Source organism: Narcine bancroftii, chromosome 7 (genome assembly GCF_036971445.1).
Source record: "Narcine bancroftii isolate sNarBan1 chromosome 7, sNarBan1.hap1, whole genome shotgun sequence".
NCBI classification, from domain to species: domain Eukaryota; kingdom Metazoa; phylum Chordata; class Chondrichthyes; order Torpediniformes; family Narcinidae; genus Narcine; species Narcine bancroftii.
In genome coordinates, this window is record NC_091475.1 from 21,991,292 (window position 1) to 22,013,251 (window position 21,960).

Consider the following 21,960-nt stretch of genomic DNA (forward strand, 5'->3'; position numbering starts at 1 on the left):
CACACACACACACACACACACACACACACACACACACACTCCCAGTTTGCATCCGGTCTCTCTGACATAGAGGATGCAATCATAGAGCACAAGATGAAGTCAATAACATGCTAGGCAGAGTACAATACTTCTGCTGAATTCTGACGGAAACTGAGGATCCAAGCAACACATACAATCGGTGAAGCTCAGAGTAGACGTGAACCATGGAACACTACAGCACAGAAAACAGGCACTTCAATCCTTCTAGTACATGCTGAACTTGTCATGGCTATCCCTTGTGGTCAAGGATGATGGACTTTGTTCATTTTTCCATAGAAGTCCCCTGTGCATGTATTTGTTTAACATGTACTTAATGTTCCACTCCAAGAAGCACACTTCACAAATCAGCCAACTAATTCCAGTGGCATGGAAACCACGATGATTGAAGATGATGTTGCTGCCTTCATCCGCCTTCACAGCCGTTGAGTTCGAAGTAACTTTGTCCACCTGTTCCACAATTGAGGTCTTGGTTGAATTTTTCTTTGTCAGGGACTTCACCCTTGACCTTACTGCCATGGATGGCCCTACCAGGAGTATAGCTCCAGATGGCATCACTCTCAGGATCTCAGGACCACACATACTTCTCCACCACATACTAGTCCCACAGACCATAGCCCTCTGCACCTCTCCCATCCATGTGCCCGTCCAAATTTTTCTTATATGTTGAAATTGAGCCCGCATTTACCACTTCAACTGGCAGCTCGTTCCACACTCCCACCACTGTCTGTCTGATGGTGTTTCCCCTAATATTGCCTCTAATCTTTTCCCCTTTCACCCTTAACCCATGTCTTCTGGTTTGTATCTCACCTACTCTCAGTGGAAAAAGCCGACCTACATTTACACTGTCTATCTCCCTTATAATTTGAAATACATCTATCAAATCTCCCCTCATTCCTCTACTCTCCAGGGAATTAAGTCCTAACCTGTTTAACGCTTTCCTGTCACTAGTTCTTCAAGTTCGTGCAACACCCTAGTAAATCTTCTCTGCTCTCTTTCTATCTTATTGATAACTTTCCTGGAGTTAGATGAGAAAAACTACTCCAAATTTGGCCTCATCAATGTTTTACTCAACTCAAATCAGAATCAGAATTTATTGAACAGGTCATGAAATTTGTGGCTTTGTGGCAGCGTCACTGTGCAAACATTCATAAAAGCCACCTGAAAAAATAAATTAAAATAGTGTAAAAAAAGTCCCAAGGAAGGCCGTGTCTTTGATTCATTGTCCATTCAGGAATCTGATGGCAGCGGGGAAGAAGCTGTCCTTGTGCCACTGAGTGCTCGTCTTCAGGCTCCTGTTCCTTTTTCCTGATGGTAGCAGAGTGAAGAGGGCATGGCCTGGGTGGTGAGGGGTCCTTGAGCAAACATGCTGCTATCTTCTTTCTTGTTCAATTTTTTTTGAAAACTATATAATACATATATACATACATAAAGGAATGATGCATTAAACAAACACAAACTGCAATAGAGCAGACAAGCACAATATGTCAGAGAAAAAAAATCTTATGCAACAGTATTATTTATAGGTAAACTGAAAAAGAAGAGAAAAACAATGGAAAAGAGAAAAAAAAACAATATAATGAACTAATCTAAACCTCAAGTTGCATGGCAATGTAGAAAAAAACCAGCCAGTAGAAATAAAAAAAATGCAATATCACAAGAATCAAAAAGAACCTGATTAAGATTCTCGTTAGAGGCTCTGAAAATAGAACTGAAAATAAGAAACCCTTGGAGCCCAAACTGTTTTCTAAACTGAAACCAAATCCCAATTGTATGTTTAACGGCTGCTATCTTAAGACACCACCTCTTGCAGGTGTCTTCGATGGAGTGAAGTCTGGTGCCCGTGATGTCCCAGGCTGAATTAACAACCATCTGGAGTTATTTTCTTGTCCTGAGCATTGGCATCTCCGTACCAAAGAGTGATGCAACCAGCCAGGATGCTCTCCACGGTACACCTGTAGATATTTTCGAGAATTTTCAGTGACATACCGGATCTCCTCAAGTGCCTTACAAAGTCTAGCCGTTGGCAAGCCTTCCTCGTGACTACATGGACATGGAGGCTCCCGGACGGATCCTTGGAGATGCTGACACCCAGCAATTTGAAGTGCGTGACCCTCTCCACTGCTGTGCCCTGGATGAGGACTGGTTTGTGTTCTCCTGACATCTTCTTAAAGTCCACAAACATCTCCTTCATTTTGCTAACATTGAGTACAAGATTGTTGATATGACGCCACTCTAATAGCTGATCTACAGAGTCAGAATCTGATTTTATTGCCATGAATAAGTCACAAAATTTGGTGTTTTGTGACAGCATCATAATGCAAACTTTCATTTAAACCACCTTATAACAATAATTTTTTTTTAAATAGTGCATGAAAAGTAAGGCAGTGTCCTTGGTTCATTGATTATTCAGGAATCTGTTGGCAGAGGGGAAGAAGCTGTGCTTATGCCATTGAGTGCTCCTCTTCAGGCTCCTGCACCTTTTCCCCAATGGTAGCAGAGTGAAGAGGGCGTGGCCTGGGTGGTGGGGGTATTTGAAGATAGAGGCTGCTTTATTAAGACACCGTGTCTTGTAGATGTTCTCAATGGAGTGAGGTCTGGTGTCCAAGATGTCGCAGGCCAAGTTAACAACCTTCTGGAGATTTTTCTTGTCCTGAGAGTTAGCGTCTCCATACCAGGAAATGATGCAGCCACTGTACACCTGTATAAGTTTTTGAGTTTTTGGTGACAAACCAAATCTCCTCAGACACCTCATAAAGCATAGCCACTGGCAAGCCTTCTTTGTGATTGCACCAACATGGAGGTTCTAGGACATATGTTCAGAGATGTTGACACCCAGGAATTTGAAGTTCTCCATGAGGAATGGGTCGTGTTCCCCTGACTTCCTCCTGAAGATCATAATCATCTCCTTGGTTTTGCTAATGTTGAGCGCAAGGTTGTTGGCATGACGCTGCTCAATGAGCTGATCTCTCTCCCTCCTGTATGCTTCCTCATTGCCATTTTTTGATTCTGCCAACAACTGTTAAGTAATCGGCAAAGCTGTAGATAGCATTGGAATTTTGCCTGGCCACACATTAATGGGTGTATAATGAGTAGAGCAGTGGGCTAAGCACACATCCTTGAGGTGGACCTGTGTTGATAATCAGTGAAGAGAAGATGTTTCCAATTTGTACAACAGTGGTCTTCCGATGAGGATGTAAAGGATCCAGTTGTAGAGGGAGGTGCAGAGGCCTAGATTTTGTAGCTTCTTGACCGGCGCTGAGGGAGTAATGGTGTTGAAGGATGAGCTGTAGTCGATGAAGAACAGCCGTATGTATGAATTGCTGTTTTGAGGTGATCCAGAGGAGTGGAGAGCATCTGGTGTGGAGCAATTGTGACAAAAGGCGAGTTGCAGTGGGTCTTTATTTAGGTACATGTCCATGACCAACCTCTCAAAGCACTTCAACACAGTAAAAGTTAGTGCTACTGGGTAATACTTGTTGAGGCAGCTCACACTGATCTTCTTGGGCACTGATTGATGCCCTTTTGAAGCAGGTGGAAACCACTGACTGCATCAGTAAGAGGTTGAAAATGTCCGTGAACTCTCTGGTTAGTGGTTGGAGCAGATCTTCAAGTACACTGTCAAGGCCTGACGCCTTGCAAGGGTTTACCCTCTTGAATGATGTTCTGACGTCGCACTCAGAGACAGATATCACAGGGTCCTCAGCCTTTGCAGGGATTCTAGTGGGCACTGTTTGGTTCTCCTTCTCAAAGTGGGCATAGAAGGTGTTCAGATTATCGGGTAATGAAGCATCACAGCCATCTTTGGTGTTCCCCCTTGCTTTGTAGGCTATAATAGTCTGCATTCCCTGCCAGAGCTGATGTGTATCTGTCTCTAGCTTCCTCCGGAATTACTACTTTGCTTCAGAGATGGCCTTCCTCAGGTCATACCAAGAATTCTGGTAGATATCTAGATCCCTGGCCTTAAACACCTTTGATCTCACCCACCCTCAGCAGGTTGTGAATCCTTTGATTCAACCAAGGCTTCTGGTTGGTGATCACCCGGTTTGTGTGTGTGGGAACACATTCATCCACTCGAGACTTGATGATGACACCTGTTGCAGAGGAGTATCTCCCTTCTTTACCAAAACATCCCAACTGCTATACTCAATCCTTGGATTTATGAAGGCCAGTATGCCAAAAGCTTTTTTACAACCCTATCCACCTGTGATGCCATCTTCAGGGAATTATGTATCTGTATTCCCAGATCGCTCTGTTCTACCAATTTCTTCAATGCCCTACCATTTACCGTGTATGTCCTTTCTTAGCTTGTCCTTCCAAAATGCAACACCTCACACTTGTCTGCATTAAGTTAAGGTGAAGTCAGTAAACTACAGATGCCACAGCCCTGTTGTTAGCCCCAGGCAAATTGGCATCTGCAATGCAATTCAAAATAATGCAGTTGCTGGAAATCTGAAATAAACTGGAAATGCTCCACATACTCATTAGGGGGTGGCGTGGTTAGTGTAGCAGTTAGTGCAATGCTGTTACAGTGCTAGCAACTGGGGTTTGAATCCCATGGAGTCTATAAGGAGTTTATATGTTCTCCCCGTGTCTGCATGGGTTTCCTCCTGGTGCTCTGGTTTCCTCCCACTCTTCAAAAAATGGTCTGAAGGGTGTCGGTCATTTGGGTGTAATTGGACAGCATGGGCTTGAGGGCTGGAAGAGTTCTTTTACTGTGCTGTATGTCTAAATTTTAATCATTTAATACATTTTAAATGTATATTTAAAATTTAAAGATCATGCAATGGAGGCAGAAGCTGTGAACATTTTGGTTCAATGTTCTTCCATTAGGAAAGGACAAAATCAGAGATTAAACCAGTGAACTTTGATGAAAACGGAAGTGGGAAGGACAGAGGATGAAAAGAAGGGTCTGCGACTCAAGGGAGGAGAGATGAAATGGACAAAAGAGAAATAGTCCAAGGCAAGGAAAGCAAGTGGATGGTTAATGCCATCCACGTCTTGTGGTGTTTTCAATGAAGTTATCTTCAGGAAGGGCCAGGTTTCCCCTATGAAATTTCCAATGCAGAATGAATAACAACATGATTATGCCATGAAGTATCCATGCAAATCCTTAAGAAGCAAGGAGTGAGTGATCTGAAACTACTTTTAAAAGTGTCCAGATCCTCTCAGCCATTCAACAAAGTGAGATACAGTATGTCAATATTTGGTGAACAAAGGGGGTGTGATGAGACGGTGTAGACGGAGATTCACTCTGTATCTAACCCGTGCTGCCCCTGCCCTGTGAGTGTGTGATGGGACAGTGTAGAGGGAGATTCACTCTGTATCTAACCCGTGCTGCCCCTGCCCTGGGAGTGTGTGATGGGACAGTGTAGTGGGAGCTTCACTCTATATCTAACCCATGATGTCCTGCCCTGGGAGTGTGTGATGGGACAGTGTAGAGCAAGCTTCACTCTTGATCTAACCCATGCTGTCAATGTCCTGGGAGTGTTTGATGGGGCAGTGTAGTGGGAGCTTCACTCTGGATCTAACCCATGCTGTCAATGCCCTTGGAGTGTGTGATGGGACAGTGTAGAGGGAGCTTCTCTCTGTATCTAACCCGTGCTGCCCCTGCCCTGGGAGTGTGTGATGGGGCAGTGTAGAAGGAACTTCACTGTGTATCTAACCTGTGCTGTCCCTGCCCTGGTAGTGTGTGATGGGGCAGTGTAGAAGGAACTTCACTCTGTATCTAACCCGTGCTCTCCCTACCCTGGGAGTGTGTGATGGGACAGTGTAGAGGGAGCTTCTCTCTGTATCTAACCCGTGCTGTCCCTGCCCTGGGAGTGTGTGATGGGACAGTGTAGAGGGAGCTTCACTCTGTATCTAACCTGTGCTGTCCCTGCCCTGGGAGTGTGTGATGGGGCAGTGTAGAAGGAACTTCACTCTGTATCTAACCTGTGCTATCACTGCCCTCTGATTGAAATGAATTGGCTTTTTAGAGAATTCCCTATCAGAGCATCCATTGCAAACTTGTTTAATTTGCAAGGTTTTAGACAGCAATTATATTCTCCAGTGATTGCTGTCGGCTACATTTCAAATATTTTCATCAGATACATTAATCTACGTTTTATTTGACATTATTTAATTTTGATTAAACCTCATTACACACAGAACAGATGATTACCTTTTGTAATAAAAATGCTAAGTAGGATTTCCAGTCCCGTGTCAGTGAATGCTATTCCGTCTGCTCAGCAACAAATTGAGGATCTGGTACTTTCTTGACCTGTTGAAGAGGGGTTGTGGTGGACACCATCTCCCAGTCATTCATCTCTGACCTGTTCTCTTCACGTCCTGCCAGCTAAACATTGAGATAATGTACAAACACAAGAAATAGGAGCAGGAGTTGGCCATCTGGCCTGTCAAGCCTGTTCCGCCATTCAAGAAATCATGTTCAAACTGGCCAAGGACTCAGCTCCACTGACCCCACCTGTTCCCCATCACCCTTACTTGTGAATATCTATCCATCTGTGCCTTAATTACATTCAACGAGGCAGCCTCTACTGCTTTCTTGGGCATAGAATTCCACAGATTCACTGCGCTCTGGGAGAAACAGTTCCTCTTCATCACTGTCTTTAATCTAATACCTCAAATCTTGAGGCGATGCTGCCTAGTTCCCATCTCACCTGCCAGTGGAAACAATCTCCGTGTTTCTACCTTATTCATATTGCAAAGGGGAAAAGTGGTGAAACAGAAATAAACCAAATAAAACACCCCGAGACCACCGCAAATTGGAGGAACAATGCCTTATATTCCATCAGGGCACTCTCCAATTTGACAGCATTAACACCAACGTCTCCAGTTTCCCACCCACTCTCTCTCTTTCCCAATCCCTCTGTCTCATCCCTCTAACTCCCCACCATTTTCCCTTCTTCTCCAATCACAGAGCTGCCTCTACCCCATCACAGCATTTTTTATTTATTTTACTCCTCCCTAACCTTTCACCTCTTCCCTACCAGCCTGTGCTCCTCCCCTTCCCCTCTCCTCTTATTCCCCCCACCCCTCACCTTTTAATTCAGGTGCCTACCTGTTCTTTGCTGAATCCTTATTGAAAGGCTCAGGCCCGAAACGTTTGTTACCCTTTACTTCCTATGGATGCTGCATGATTTGCTCATCCATTGTGTTTGTGTATTGCACTCCTCCCCACCGTCTGCAGACTGAATTTAAGTTCAAAGTTCAAGTTTACTATCACCTGACAGTACAACCTGATGCAACAACGCTCTCCGGACCATGATGCACTCACAAAAACACACAATGCACAGTCCGTAGAGATCATATAAATAATGAAATTAAGTATAAATATTTGGGACAATTTTCGCAGTTACAGTATACTCTTTATCAGTCTCACAGCCTGTGGGAAGAAGCTATTCCCCAGGTCCTGATTTTGATGCTCCTGTACCTCTTGATGGTATTAGGGTCAAGATGCTATCTGCTGAAAGGAAAGAGTCTTCTATGATTCCTTGAGATCTAGATAGGCAGGGCTCCTAGTAAAGTGTACTTAAGTATGAGGGAAAACAAAGCTTCTCATTGTATCTTGGTATATGTGACGATAAACAATTTAATTTAACCTTGACGGAGGAGGGAGTGGTTGAGCGAGGATGTTTCAGAGCTCAGGTCCCAGGCAGTAGTCAACGCCTGATTTTCTATCTGGGCACTCTCCAGCCAGATGACATTAACAGTGACTTTTCTGGTTTCTGCTCACCCGCTCTCCTCCTCCCCCCCTTTCTTCCCCTCTTCCCTTCCCCCTTCCAGATCTCCTCTCTCCCCTTCCCTCTCTATTCTCCTAGCCATCCCTCCTCCCCCTGCTCACTGCTGTTCCCTCCCTCTCTTCTTCCCTTCTCCACCTATTTCCTCCTGCCTTTGCGACCATGCCCTCCTCCCCCCACCGCCACCAACTCCCTTATTCTAACGCCTGCCAACATTTTTCCATTCCTTGATAAAGGTCTCAACCCCGACATGTTGGTTATATATTTTTACCTTTGCTATGTGAAGGACACTGCTTCATCCAGTCTTGTGTTTTTACTTCAGGCCCCAGGCAGAAGCTTGCTCATGGAGGTGTTGTCAACATCAGAGACGACAGAGGGGCTGGAACAGGAGGGGCTCAGAAACCTTTGCTCAGGATCAGAGGTGTTTCAGAGATTCTATTATAAACTACAGCAGGGTTAACAAACAACATTACGTTTAAATTCAAGGCTTTGGCAGACGGAAGGCCATCATAAGTCAGTGAACACAGGAGTGAAGGGTGAACTCAAAATGTTCAGCATTGTGAGCACATCCAGTCACTGTTATTTACCTTTCCAATTGCTGCCAACAGTCAACAACACCAGACTCTGTCCAGACAGCAGGAAAAAGAACAGTAGAACAGGAGAAAGAATAGGAGAACAGCAAGGCAAGATCTATCCTTTAATTCATTAGGCATGTTTCCTGCATGTCTGCACATGTCCCAGCCAAGTAATGAAGCCAGTCTTTTGTTGTAATCGAGAATCACTTTGATGCACACAAATAAACAATCCCCAGTTAATTTCATTCAGTACTCTGCACTTCCAGGAACATATGTCAAGCAGTCAGGCAAAAAATTCAGCAGCTGTATCTGGGTGTTAGAGCTACATATTTCATGTACCTGTTCTCTTCAAAATCTACTGCTTGTTCACTCCTGCAATTCAATTATGAATGGCTGCTGCAGTGATTCTCTACTGAGCTGCAGGGTACTGTTTTTTTTCCTCTCTCTCTCACACGCACGCATGCACACAAGCACGCACGCGCACACACACACACACACACACACACACACACACACACACACACACACACACACACACACAGAGACAGAAGTTGTTGTTGAGGTAACGTTGCATTTGTTTAAGATGTTGGTTGGTGAGGCCCATTGTCTTCTACTTTGGTCACCGTGCTAGAAGGAAGCTGTTGTCAAATTGGAGAGGAAGCAGAGAAGATTGACGAGCATGCTTCCAGGACTCGGAGGCTTGAGCTACAAGGGACAGAGTGGGAGGAGTGTGGCAGAGGTCCCACACTAGCAAACCAGGCAGAGGTGAGGCACGACAGATAGAAGCAGAGGACTATCAAAGGGAGGGCGAGGCTAAAAAAAACAGAAGGGGTCAGATGGAGAAAGAAGATACACCTAGAGGGGGAGGGGGGGGTGTGATTGGTTATAAGACAAAGGCTGGGATCTGATAAGTAGAGAAAGAATGGTGGTGTAAAGGGAGATTTGATAGTACCAGAGGTGGTAGGGAAAGAGGGAGTGTAGAGCCTGGAAAAATCCAGAGGGGGAGATGGCAGAGGAGGAGGGATGAGAATGGGTGGGAATTGGGGAGGGGGACGAAGTATTATTCTGCCTAGTTTTGTTGACCTGCACCTGGATCATGTCCCTACACACCCCTCCCATCCCTGTATAACCATATATAACCATATAACCGTTTACAGCACGGAAACAGGCCATGTCGGCCCTTCAAGTCCGTACCGGTTCACTTGGAACAACTCCACTAGCTCCTCCGCAAACTCCTGTCCAAATTTTTCTGAAATGTCAAAATCAAGCCCACAATTACTACTTTAGCAGGCAGCTTGTTCCACGCTCCCACCACTCTCTGTGTGAAGTTCCCCTAATTTTCCCTTTAAACATTTCCCCTTTCACCCTTAACCATGTCCTCCAGTTCTTGTCTCACCCAATCTCAGTGGAAAAAGCCTGCTTTGATTAACCCTACCCCTCATAATTTTGTATACTCCTATCAAATCTCACCAAATTTCTGACTCTCTCGGGATTAATGACTTAACCTGTTTAACCTTTTATTTTGAATATTTTATTAATAATAAACACATAAAAATATAGTTTTCATATATCACAATGTTACAAAAATTTAGTTAGATACCATGTTAATTTTATATAGAGAAAAAAAGAGGAAGAAAGGAAAAAAATCAACAATCTAAACACTTTCCTGATCCCCCTCCCCCAAACCACCCACCATCAGCCCCAATAAAACTAAACTACAGAAAAAACTAAAAACGAAGGATAATATAATAGATTTATATTGAAAAAAATAAATGAATATATGCATTGAGTTGGATTGTTCTTGGAAACGCTGGAAGATCACAAAATCATTTTCACCACAAACAGTTTATTCAGGGAAGACTTCATGGAACTGGAGGAATCAAAGAAATGATTCATAATTTCAATCTTAATATTTGAGCATACGGGCTCCAAATCTGCAAGAAAATAGGATATTTTCCTCTCAAATTATGTGTGTTTTTTTTCTAATGGAACACAACTTTGAATTTCTGTTTGCCACCTTCCTAATGTTAAAGAAACATCTGACTTCCAGATAACAGTAATACACCTCCTCGCTATCACCAAGGCTAATTTAGCAAATTTCAATTGGGAATCTGATAAATCTAATTTGGGAATTACATTCTCAAAACTCCCCATCAAAAACAGCTCAGGATTCAACAGAAAAACAACCCCTGTTACTTGTAAAAAAAACATGTTTAACCTTTCCCTGTAACTCAGTTCCTCTATTCCCAACAAGAGCCTTGGAAATCTTTATACTCTTTCAGTCTTATTGATATCTTACAGGAGCCTTATCAAGCAAACGTGACGGAGTCACTGTTAAATATAAGGAAGCTCTTTGTCATCTATCTGTATGGTCCACTGCCAAACCGGGGAGGGGGGGGAGGGGTGTGGATGTTGCAGACTACATATCTTGGAGATTTATCAAGGCCATCTCAGCGGTTGTTCCATGCTGCCTTTATGTAAATAACGATTGCATTACAAAAATTAAATTGATGAATTGATGTAAATGTCCTTCAGCTACATTCGCTGAGCACTGCTCTCTGAGACAGACATGATCAACTCTATATTGGTTGCTTGCCAAACGGTTCAGTCAGACCAACAGAATGGCCCTCATTCCCAGTCAGGACGCCTGGTGGGTCTCCTTCCCTATCCTCGGGGTCAAATCTCTAAAGTTAAGTAGCAGAGATTTTTAAAATCTGATACACTTTTCCAGAATTCTCAGATTTTTTTTACAAGAATTTGTCTGGATATTATTTACTTAGAACATTACAGCTCAATACAGACCCTTCAGCCCATGATGTTGTGCTAACCTTTGAAAACCTACTCTGCAGCAATCTAATCCGTCCCTACCTCACATCCTTATTACACCAAAGATTTATTTCTGGCCATTCACACCTCATTATAGATCTGATCTGAAATGGAATCCCAAATGATACCAGTCTCATTGTGCATGATACCAAAGAACTGCACTGCTCCCATTCACTGCCATTCCAGAGATGTGGAATGGAGAAAACCCCCTTCCATTCATTCCCACAGTCCACAAGATCCCAGATTCCTGCTTCCTTTATTGTCATAGTACACGACATGTAATATTACACGAAATTGCATTCTACCTGCCATAAGGCAAACAAAGATTTGCTATTAATGTTGCCGGCACCCCTTACATTACGAGTGAAGGAGAGTCCCTTCAGTCACTGAGTGTTCGTAGATACGTATCCAGTGCTCCCACAGCCTCTGCAGACGCACACTCTAGTTCAATTCATTGGCAAGCTGAGCTCCAGATCCAAACCTCTGACACAATCAGGAAGCATCCAGCGCCTGAGTCCTTTCGGAAGGCCTTCTTGTCCTCAGCACCCTCTCGCATCCTGGCTCCCATACCGGAGGATGTGTGCACATTGTTGGTTTAATGTGCCCTTCCGAAGATAGCCAGGTCTGAGTATCTGTGCAAGGCCATTTGAATGGCTGGAATTTGGTGTTCCCACCGTGCCTTCCCCACATGTGCAGAATGGTGACACAGGCAGTCCCAGTGAGTGTTTAGATCATTTAAACACCAAAACCCAGAATTGCCGCAGCTTCCAAGAGATGAGGGGATGAAATGGACCAAGAGCAAAAAGAAAAAAAGACACAATCTTTCTGAATAACTCAGCTGGTCGAACAGCATCAATGGGAGAAAAAGAACAATTGACATTTTGTGTCCGTTCTCAGGGACCAGGAATTGGGTGAAGAGATGTAATAGGATAGAGCATGATCGGAACTTCTGAACGAAACAATGCTCAATATTTATTCCCGTTCTCCTGCTCAAAATTCCACAGCCTCTTTCCTTCCTTCTGCTGAAGTTTCTCACCATCTCTAATTATTAATGTTTAAGCTCTGTAGCAGTCTTCACCCCGGGATCTCCACTCAACCCCAGTCCTGACCTTCCAGTTATCCTTCACTGCAACCTCTCCACCACTGACAGTTTCAGCTGCCATTGCTCTGTGCTCCATAATTCCCTCCTCAACCTCTCTCTCCCCTTGTAACATGTTGGTTTAAACCTGCCCGCTCAAGCTTTTCATCAACTACCCTCATCTTATGTCAGATTTCAGATTCAGATTTATTGTCAGAGTACATACATGACATCACATACAACCCTGAGATCTTTTTAATTTTCAATGTGTCAGTTTTCTTCTGATATGGTGCTGTTTGCACTGAGGGTAGGTGAGATACAAAGCAGAGGACGTGGGCTAAGAGTGAAAGGGGAAAGTTTAGCGGTTAGGGAGGGGAAACTTCTTCACACATATAGTGGTGGGAGTATGGAACAAGCTGCCAGCTGAGGTGATGAATGCGGGCTCGATTTTATTTAAGAAGAATTTGGACAGTACATGGATGGGAGTGGGATAGAGGGCTATGGAGGGTGCAGTTTAGGCAAAGAGAATGGTTCGGCACAGATTAGAAGGGCTGGGGGGGGGAGGGGGGCTGTTTCTGTGCTGTAGTGTTCTATGGTTCTATGTCGCAGTGAATCCCTTCAAGAGCCAATTTGCTGCTGTTTACTGGAATATCTTTGTCTGTTATTTGTTCCTTTTCTCTTTGATTCACATTCACTGCTGCCTGCATTAGTGTTGCTGTTTTGTAACAGCTCCACAGATTGAGCCAAGAAGCTCTCAACAGGAGCTGAGGAAGAATTGGCAGTTTGGTGACAGAGACACTGAGACAGGCCTCGGTCTCCCTGTCTGTGTGGCCATCTGCCACTTCCGTGGGAGGGGGGCAACCTGGCAGGAGCGAACAATGAGCTGGCAGGAGACACAGGAAGAAAATGCCTGGATCCCGACAGATTGGCATTCAGAGCTGGTGGTGGCACTGACCTTCTTGCTAATTTGTCTCAGTTCAGCACGACTGTTTGCTTTGCTCTTCACCCGCCCGGCATGACACTGCAGAACTAGCTGGGGGAACATCAGGGTCTCGTCGTCACAGTCAGCAGGCTTTGAGGAAAGTTCCCTCACTGTGTTCATCATCGGTGGGTTTAAATCCTGGAACTCCCTCTGCAACACCTGTGGTCTCCTCTATGCTGGAATGACTGGGTGAAGACTGAGAGATCGCTTTGTTGATCACCTTGGCTCTGTCCACTGCAGTAGTGTGAATCTCCCAGTGGCCACCCAGTTCAATACCCCATCCCATTCCCTTGCTGAAGTCCATGGTCTCATGCACTGCCAGACTGAGCCACCTGCAAATTGGAGGAACAACACCTCATCTTCCATCTGGGCACCCTCCTCAACTTCTCTGACCCCCCCTCACTTCTTCCCCCTTCGCCTTCCCCCAGCTCTGTCTCTCTCCCTTTTCCCCCTTTCTCCCTTCCCACAAACCAAATCAATTCTCACCTCTCCCCTTATGAGATCCAATTAGCACCTTTTGTTGGTCTGGACTCCTCCCCCAGCCAGCACTGTCTCTATTCTTTCCTATTTTTTGCTTAATCTTTGTCTCTTCCTTGAAGAAGGGCTCAGGCCTGAAGCGTTGGCAATATATCTGTGTCTCCTATGGGCGTGGAGTTCCTGCAGCATCTCAGCATCTGCATCTGTAGACTTTTGTGTTTCACCTTTGTCAGCGTGCATGCATCCACCCCGAGCTGCCCTGTCCAAGGACTTCTTGCACTCTGGGTAAAATGTTGTGCCCTGCACACTGCTTTACCCCTCTCCCCCCATCTTAAATGCATGCCCTTGTGTATTTGACATTTTTATCCTGGGAAAATGATTCTGACTCTCTTCTTGAGATAACTCATTTTATATACTTTCATCATGTCTCCCCTCTGCTTCAGAGAAAATAATGCAAGTTTGTTCAACCTCTCCCCAGAGCTCATTCCCTGGGATCTGGGAGTCTGTTCATCCCCTCTGCAACTGGATCCTTGACTTCCTCATTGGCAGACCCCAATGAGTGCAGATCAGTGACATCACCTCTTCCTCGCAGGCCACCTCAAGTCTGCGTGCTTAGCCCTCGGCTCATAACGGCATAGCCAAGTTCCCATCTGACCCAGTCTTCAAATTCACAGATAACACCACTGTTGTTGGCTGAATAACTGGAAATGATTTGTCAAAATATAGGACAAAGATTGAGGATCTGGTTGGGCGGTGCCAGAACAACAATCTTGCTCTCTGGGTAAACAAGAACAGAGAGTCTATTGTGGACCTTTGGAAGGGGAGGCCAAGACATCACATAGCAGTCTGCATTCAGAAACTGGGAATCCAAATATCAGGGGACATCCCCTGGAGCCAGCACATCAAGACAAGCGTGAAGAAGGCGCACTCACCTATTTACTCTCAAAGACGTCTGAGGAGATTTGGCAGGTGTTGAGTATCAAGTTCAAGTTTATTGTCATATTATACATATATAACCCGATGCAACAGTATATCTCCGGACCATATATGCTCAGACACAGTCACATAGTGCACCTAAACACAAATGAAATATCTAAACAGTGATCCACAATAAATATATGCATAAAGCTAATTTATGGGTTTCAAGGATTGTTCAAGAGTCTCACCACCTGAGGGAAGAAACTGTTTCCCAGTGTAGAGGGAGCTGCACTCTGTTTATAACCCATGCTGACCCTGCCCTGGGAGTGTGGGATGAATGAGCTTCACTCTATATGAAACTGTTTCCCTTGTTTTTAATGTTTCTGCACCTCTTCCTTAAAGGTAGTGTCTAGAACATACTACGGGCTGGATGATAAAGATCCTCGATACTCTGAGCCCTGTTTAAGCACCGCTCCCTGTAGATGTCATCAATAAGAGAAGGGAGACCCTAGCATCTTCTCAGCAATATTAATCACCTTCCAGACAGACCTCCAATCTGATGTTTTGCAGCTACCGTACCACGTTATGGTGCAGCCAGCCAGGACACTCTCTATTCTGCTGCTGGAGAACGTTGTCTGGATAGTGGCTTGAAGCCTCCTTCCTACAGCTGTGCTGTGCTTAAGGAGGCAGACAACGTAAAGGGATGCATCAACCTGGTCACCACCTCTCCTCACTGATACCTACAGACAGAAGCCTGAAGACCCACAACCCGAGGTTCAAGAACTGTTTTCTTTTCCCAATGGCTATCAGGCTCTTCAACTTCCCTTTGTTACACTGATCATAAATGACTCCAGGACCACAAAAAAAAACCCCGTCAGTACAATTAAAATCTCAGTTTTTGGTTTCTTGCACAAACTGTAACTGCGAATATTTATTTATTGACCTTTTATTGAAATTTGAAGATATTTGGAGACTTTTTATGTCTTATTTTCATATGATGTAAATGTTTCTAATGTGATTAGATGTATTTACTCTTCCAGATGAGAAACACTCTTACCTTTGCCTTTTGATTCACAGTAGGAACTAAAAACTACAAAATATATGTAACCCACAGGATAAGCTGCTCATCTGTTTATTGTGAGTTTTTTTCTTTTTTTAATTTGAGTAGATTAGGTTTATAATTTTTGATGAACTTTTTATTTTCACCCATTGCAGTGGAGGGGGAACCAAGTTTATACTGTTTGAAGTTTTAACTTAATATAAATACATATGTGATATTGTATTTTCAGTTTCATCCCATTTTTTTCATTGTTTTCTATTTCTTATAAAAACCAATAAAAATATTTTTTAAATCTTTTATATTTATAATCATTTTTCTATAATGGGGTAATATAATGTGTATGACTGGGATTCATGTCTTTCATAAACATGCCTGATTGGCTGCAGCAAGTTAGAATTGTGGTGCATACGTACATATAACACACATAGAAGTTTATTGTCATGATTGTACAGTACAACCCGATGAAGCAGTTTTCTTTGGTCCTCGGTGAAAAGCATGCCGATGTACAACCAGGTATAACACACGTACAGACAAACCATACATAGGCAGGACAGTGCTTCATCTCTAGAAATAAATAAATAAATATTGCTTCATGCAAATGAGAGTCTTGATGGTCAGTGCGAGCAGCTCCTTTGGTCGTTCAGCGTTCTCACTGCCCGTGGGATGAAACTGTTCCTCAGCCTGGTGGTGCTGGTTCTAATCCTCCTGTACCTCATCCCTAATGATGGGTGCTACAATTTTAGAGTCACCTGCAAACTAATATTTACGCAAATAATAATTTATTCATATAATAGTGTTATATTATTATTTATATAATAGTATCAGAGACACAGGTTGACAGGGTGGTGAAGAAGGCTTTTAACGTTCTTCCCTTCATTGATAAGGACATTAGATAAAGGAGTTGCAACTGTATAAAACCTAATTTCTTCCTCTCTTGTCGTTATCTACATAGGGCACCCACTAATAGGTCTGAGGTGCATGAGAAGGATCACTTGATTATCTCTACTCTGGGAGTGTGTGATTGGACAGTGAAGAGGGAGCTTCACTCTGTATCTAACACATGCTGTCCTGCCCTGGGAGTGTGTGATGGGACAGTGTAGAGGGAGCTTCACTCTGTATCTAACCTGTGCTGCCCCTGCCCTGGGAGTGTGTGATGGGACAGTGTGGAGGGAGCTTCACGTTGTATCTAACCCGTGCTGTCCCTGCCCTGGGAGTGTGTGATGGGACAGTGTAGAGGGAGCTTCACTCTGTATCTAACCCGTGCTGTCCCTGCCCTGGGAGTGTGTGATGGGACAGTGTAGAGGGAGCTTCACTCTGTATCTAACCCGTGCTGTCCCTGCCCTGGGAGTATGTGATGGGACAGTGTAGAGGGAGCTTCACTCTGTAGCTAACCCGTGCTGTCCCTGCCCTGGGAGTATGTGATGGGACAGTGTAGAGGGAGCTTCACTCTGTATCTAACCCGTGCTGTCCCTGCCCTGGGAGTGTGTGATGGGACAGTGTAGAGGGAGCTTCACTCTGTATCTAACCCGTGCTGTCCCTGCCCTGGGAGTATGTGATGGGACAGTGTAGAGGGAGCTTCACTCTGTAGCTAACCCGTGCTGTCCCTGCCCTGGGAGTGTTTGATGGGACGGTGTAGAGGGAGCTTCACTCTGGATCTAACCCGTGCTCTCCCTGCCCTGGGAGTGTGTGATGGGACGGTGTAGAGGGAGCTGCACTCTGTTTATAACCCATGCTGACCCTGCCCTGGGAGTGTGGGATGAATGAGCTTCACTCTATATGCAACTCGTGTTGCACCTGTCTTGGCAATATTTGGTGCTATCATTGAGCATTTGAAATGGGAAATATTCCATGCCTTGAAACTTCATGGATCTGACTCACAGAATGACAGATTGATTGGCAGCACAGAAGTGAATAAACTGAACAACTAACTGTTTGAAAAACCCAATCTGTGGAAACTGTAAGTGTGAAAACATGCCTGTATCACAAATCAAACAATATTGGTTCTCTCTACTTTCAGCGCTATTACTACCTGTTTCCCTTCTTCATCATCTTACCCTACCCTAGTGCTTATTTCCACAGAGAGCTTATCGGGGTGAATCTGTCTTATTTGCAATCTTGCCCTGTCCCTGAGGGAACTATTCAAGCCCCTCATTATCACATAAAACAAATCTGCTCAAACTTCACTAACTCACATCCCCCTCCTTCAATCTGAAGAGCCAGCTGTCCAAAAGCCTTTGCTGTCTTTCATAGCTTTTGTTGCCAGCACTGGTTATAACTGCCAATCTCACTATTCCCCACCCCACCCCCCCCCCCCCCCATCCCTCTGTCTCTTGGTGTACGTAAGTGTTTAATTCTCAGCACTTGTCTGTAATGTCTGCATGCAACATTTTGTGTGAGTATGTGTGTGTTTTTATCCATGTGTGCATATGCATTTCTGCTTGTGTGTGACTTTGTCTTTTTTCCCCTCTCTTTCCACATGTGTCCACTGTCTCTTGACTCTGTCTTCTTCCACATTTCTCTATATAGCGATGCTTCTGTGTGTCTCACCTTGCATCGGAGTGTCTGTCCATGTATGGTAACATCTCTTTGTCTATATGTGTCTCTGACCATTTCTTTACCTGTGTATTATATTCTGCCTCTCCCTCTGTGCCTATCTTTGTCTCTTTCTCTCTCCTCTCTTTCTCTCTTGAATGTGTGTGTGTGTGTGTGTGTGTGTGGGTGTGTGTGTGTGTGTGTGCACGCGTGTGCGTCCACATTAGGGGAGAGTGAGAGAGAGAGAGAGAGAGACATCCCCTATCAACATTTCTGTGAACTTTATCTCTAATCTCTTTATTGTTGCCATTTGGATTGATCTGGTCTCAGAGCTACAAGAAGCGGAAGATGGAAAGGAAGTTGGGCACAGCTGATCTGCAAGGTTATCAGTGAGCATGCTGAGTTTCTGTTCTTGAGACCAAGCAGATTGTGGCAGGCCAGCTCATTGATCCGTTTGGTTAGGTGGATAGAGAGGAAATAGTTTCACATCGTTGAGGTGTGGTCACTCATTAAAACAGCACAGAACTAGGATAAATACCTTCACTATAATATGAACAGTTAGAGGTTGAGGTGGAAAACCAGATAAACACATGAGAAAAAGAGGGACAGAACGATGTGGGATGGGGTCAGGGAGGGATTTGGAGACACTTATGTGAAGCACTCACAAAGCTGGTTGAGACAAATGCCCAATGTCTTCATTCTGGGAATATGGACTCGGATCCCTGGCTCTCCCTGTTCATTAAATTCCCCAGCGTCCTACCATTTACACTGTTTATCTTAAATATCTTCTCAAAATGCATCCCCTAACATGTCATTCCATCTGCAAATTCACTGCCAGCTCACCAAACTTTCCAACTGATTATATCCATGGAACCGTGCAGCACTGAAACAGGCCCTTCAGCTTTTCTAGTCTGTGCCAGACTAATTTTCTGCCTCGTCCCACTGACCTGCAGCCAGACCACACCCCCATCCATGTACCTGTCCAAATTTTTCTTGAATATCAAATTGAGCCCACATTCACCATTTCAGCTGGCAGTTTGTTCCACACTCCCACCACTTATTTGTGAGAAGTTCCCCCTAATGTTCTCCTTAAACTACCCCCCCCCCACCTTCACCGTTAACCCATGTCCTCTGGTTTGTATTTCATCTAATTCTATAGATTCATTACTCAGCAAGTAACCAAGATAGTGACTCCAAAAAGCTTAAATTTTCTCATTCTCTCCATCTCTGATCCCCCAATATTCACTTTTCTCTTCATTTCTCCTCATTTCTCCTCATCTCTGTCCCAAATGGTAGAATTGGGCTTCATAAATCAAAGTATTGAGTATAGGAGTGGAGATGCTATGTTATGTTGTGTAAAACATTAGTGCTGCCAGATTTGGAGCATTGTGTGCAATTTTGTGCAGAGAAGATTTACCAGGATGTTGCTGAGACTTGAGGAACTGAGTTACCGGGAAAGATTAAACAGGTTAGAATGTTATTCCCTGGAGCGTAGAAGAGTGAGGGGAGTTTTTTTTAAACTTTATTTATTCATTCAATAAACAAATAAGCATAAAAAAAAGTAAAAAAAGAAAAGAACCCCCCCCCTTCAGCCAACACTCCTAAGGAGAGTCATAAAGAAAGAAAAAAGAAAGAATATTAAAGAAAAATTAAATATACATATTAAAATCTAATCAATATAAATTGAAATGTAAATATTCTGAATATAACAACCACTTATTAATAAAAAAATTATAATTATCATGTGAAACATACATAATTTTTTCCATTATTAAACAATATTTCATCTCATTATGCCATCTATGAATATCAATCATATTTGTAAATACATTTTTTCGCTACGGATAAAGCTAAATATACAAAAGCAAGCTGAAACTTATCTAATCCCAAGCCTTTCAGAGGTTGCAAACTACCCAATAAAAATACTGTTGGATCTAAAACTATTTTAATCTTGTACAGATATTCTAAAAATGATTGAATTTTCTTCCAAAAAGATTGTATATGTATACATGACCAAACAGCATAAAAAAGAGTTCCAACCGTATCACCACATCTAAAACACAAATCTGATTCATGAAAACCATATTTTTTTAATTTTTCAGGTGTTAAGTATAATTGATGTAAAAAATTGTAATTAATCATTGCATAATGTGCATTTATCAATCTAGTTACACTATCATAACAGATATCTAACCAATCCTCTTTGGAAAAATAAAACCAGTATCCACTTCCCATTTACTTTTAGATCTATCCCAACCCTTTTTATCCATACCATCCTGTAATATTTGATACATAGATGAAATATAACCCTTCTCTGGAACCTTCATAAGAAAAGTCTCAAATTTAGTCATTTTAGGTAAAATCATATCTCTATGAAACGTACATTTTACCAAAGATCAAATTTGATAATAGAGAAACAAAGAGTTCTTATCAATACCATAACTTTCCCTCATCTGATTAAAAGATAAAAATTTACCCTCTTTAAAACAATCTTCCAAATTTTTCACACCTTTAAATCTCCAATGCAATAAACTTTGATAATGTATTGAAAAAGAAATAAGTTGATTCTTATACAACGGAATCAAAGCCGATAATTTACCCCTAGAGCCTGTCATTTTATTTTTCTTTATCCATAACTTCATTAAATGTTTTAGTATAAGCACATTATATTGTTGTAACAAATTTATATTCCATCTAAACAAAAATTGATGTATTTCAAATTCAGAAATATTTGCCATCTCAATTTTAGCCTAACTAGGAGGCCATTCCAAATCCATCAATGAACTAATAAATTTAAGTTGGGCTGCTTCATAATAATTTTGAAAATGTGTTAAACGTAATCCCCCTAACTCATATTTCTAAGTTAATTTATTCAAAGCTACTCTCGAAAATTTACCCCTCCATAAAAACTCCCTAACCATTTTATTCAAATCTCAAAAAAAATATATTATCAAGTAAATACGGAATAGATTGAAACAAATATTGTATACGTGGAAAGATATCCATCTTAATTGTATTTATCCTACCCATTAAATTAATAGGTAAATCTTCCCATGAGGGGAGATTTGATAGATTTAAAATTATGAGGGAAATGCAAGTAAGCTTTTTCCACAGAGGTTAGGTGAGATACCAACCAAAAGACATGGGTTAAGGGTGAAAGGAGAGAAGTTTAGGGGGAACATGAGGGAGAACTTCTTCACACAGAGAGTGGTGGGAGTGTGGAATAAGCTGATTTCAGATTTATTGTCAGAGCACACACATGACATCACATCAAACCTGAGATTCTTTTTCCTGCAGGAGTGGCAGAATTATCATGTATTGGTAGTGTTAAAAAAACATATTCAACATACACATGTAAACAATTAAAGAAATGTAAACAAATTGACTATGCGATACAGAGAGAGAGTAAAATAAATAAAATGCAAAATTAAGAGTCCTTAAATGAGTCCCTGATTGAGTTTGTTGTTGAGGAGTCTGGTGGTAGAGGGGCAGCAGCTGTTCCTGAACCTGGTGGTGTGAATCTTGTGGTACCTAGACCTCTTTCCTGATGGTAGCAGCAAGAACAGAGCATGTCCTGGGTTGTGTGGATCTTTGATGATTGTTGCTGCTCTCCAACAGCAGCATTCCCTGTAGATGTTCTTGATGGTAGGGAGGGTTTTGCCTATGATGTCCTAGGCTGTGTCCATGACTTTTTGCAGGGCCTTCCACTCAGGGGTCCCCATACCAGACCATGA

General features: G+C 43.0%; 1 long non-coding RNA gene across 2 annotated transcripts; it reads right to left on the reverse strand.

The window, feature by feature from the left end:
* Positions 1-1,111: 1,111 nt before the first annotated feature.
* On the reverse strand, positions 1,112-8,486 carry LOC138739812 (uncharacterized). Of its 2 annotated transcripts, XR_011342449.1 has the most exons (4): positions 8,366-8,486; positions 8,050-8,223; positions 6,200-6,373; positions 1,112-1,441 (listed from the first exon to the last, which is right to left on the reverse strand). It is a non-coding gene; the product is annotated as an uncharacterized lncRNA (long non-coding RNA). The 2 variants fall into 2 exon arrangements; XR_011342448.1 differs by having other exon boundaries at positions 8,050-8,474.
* Positions 8,487-21,960: the final 13,474 nt, after the last annotated feature.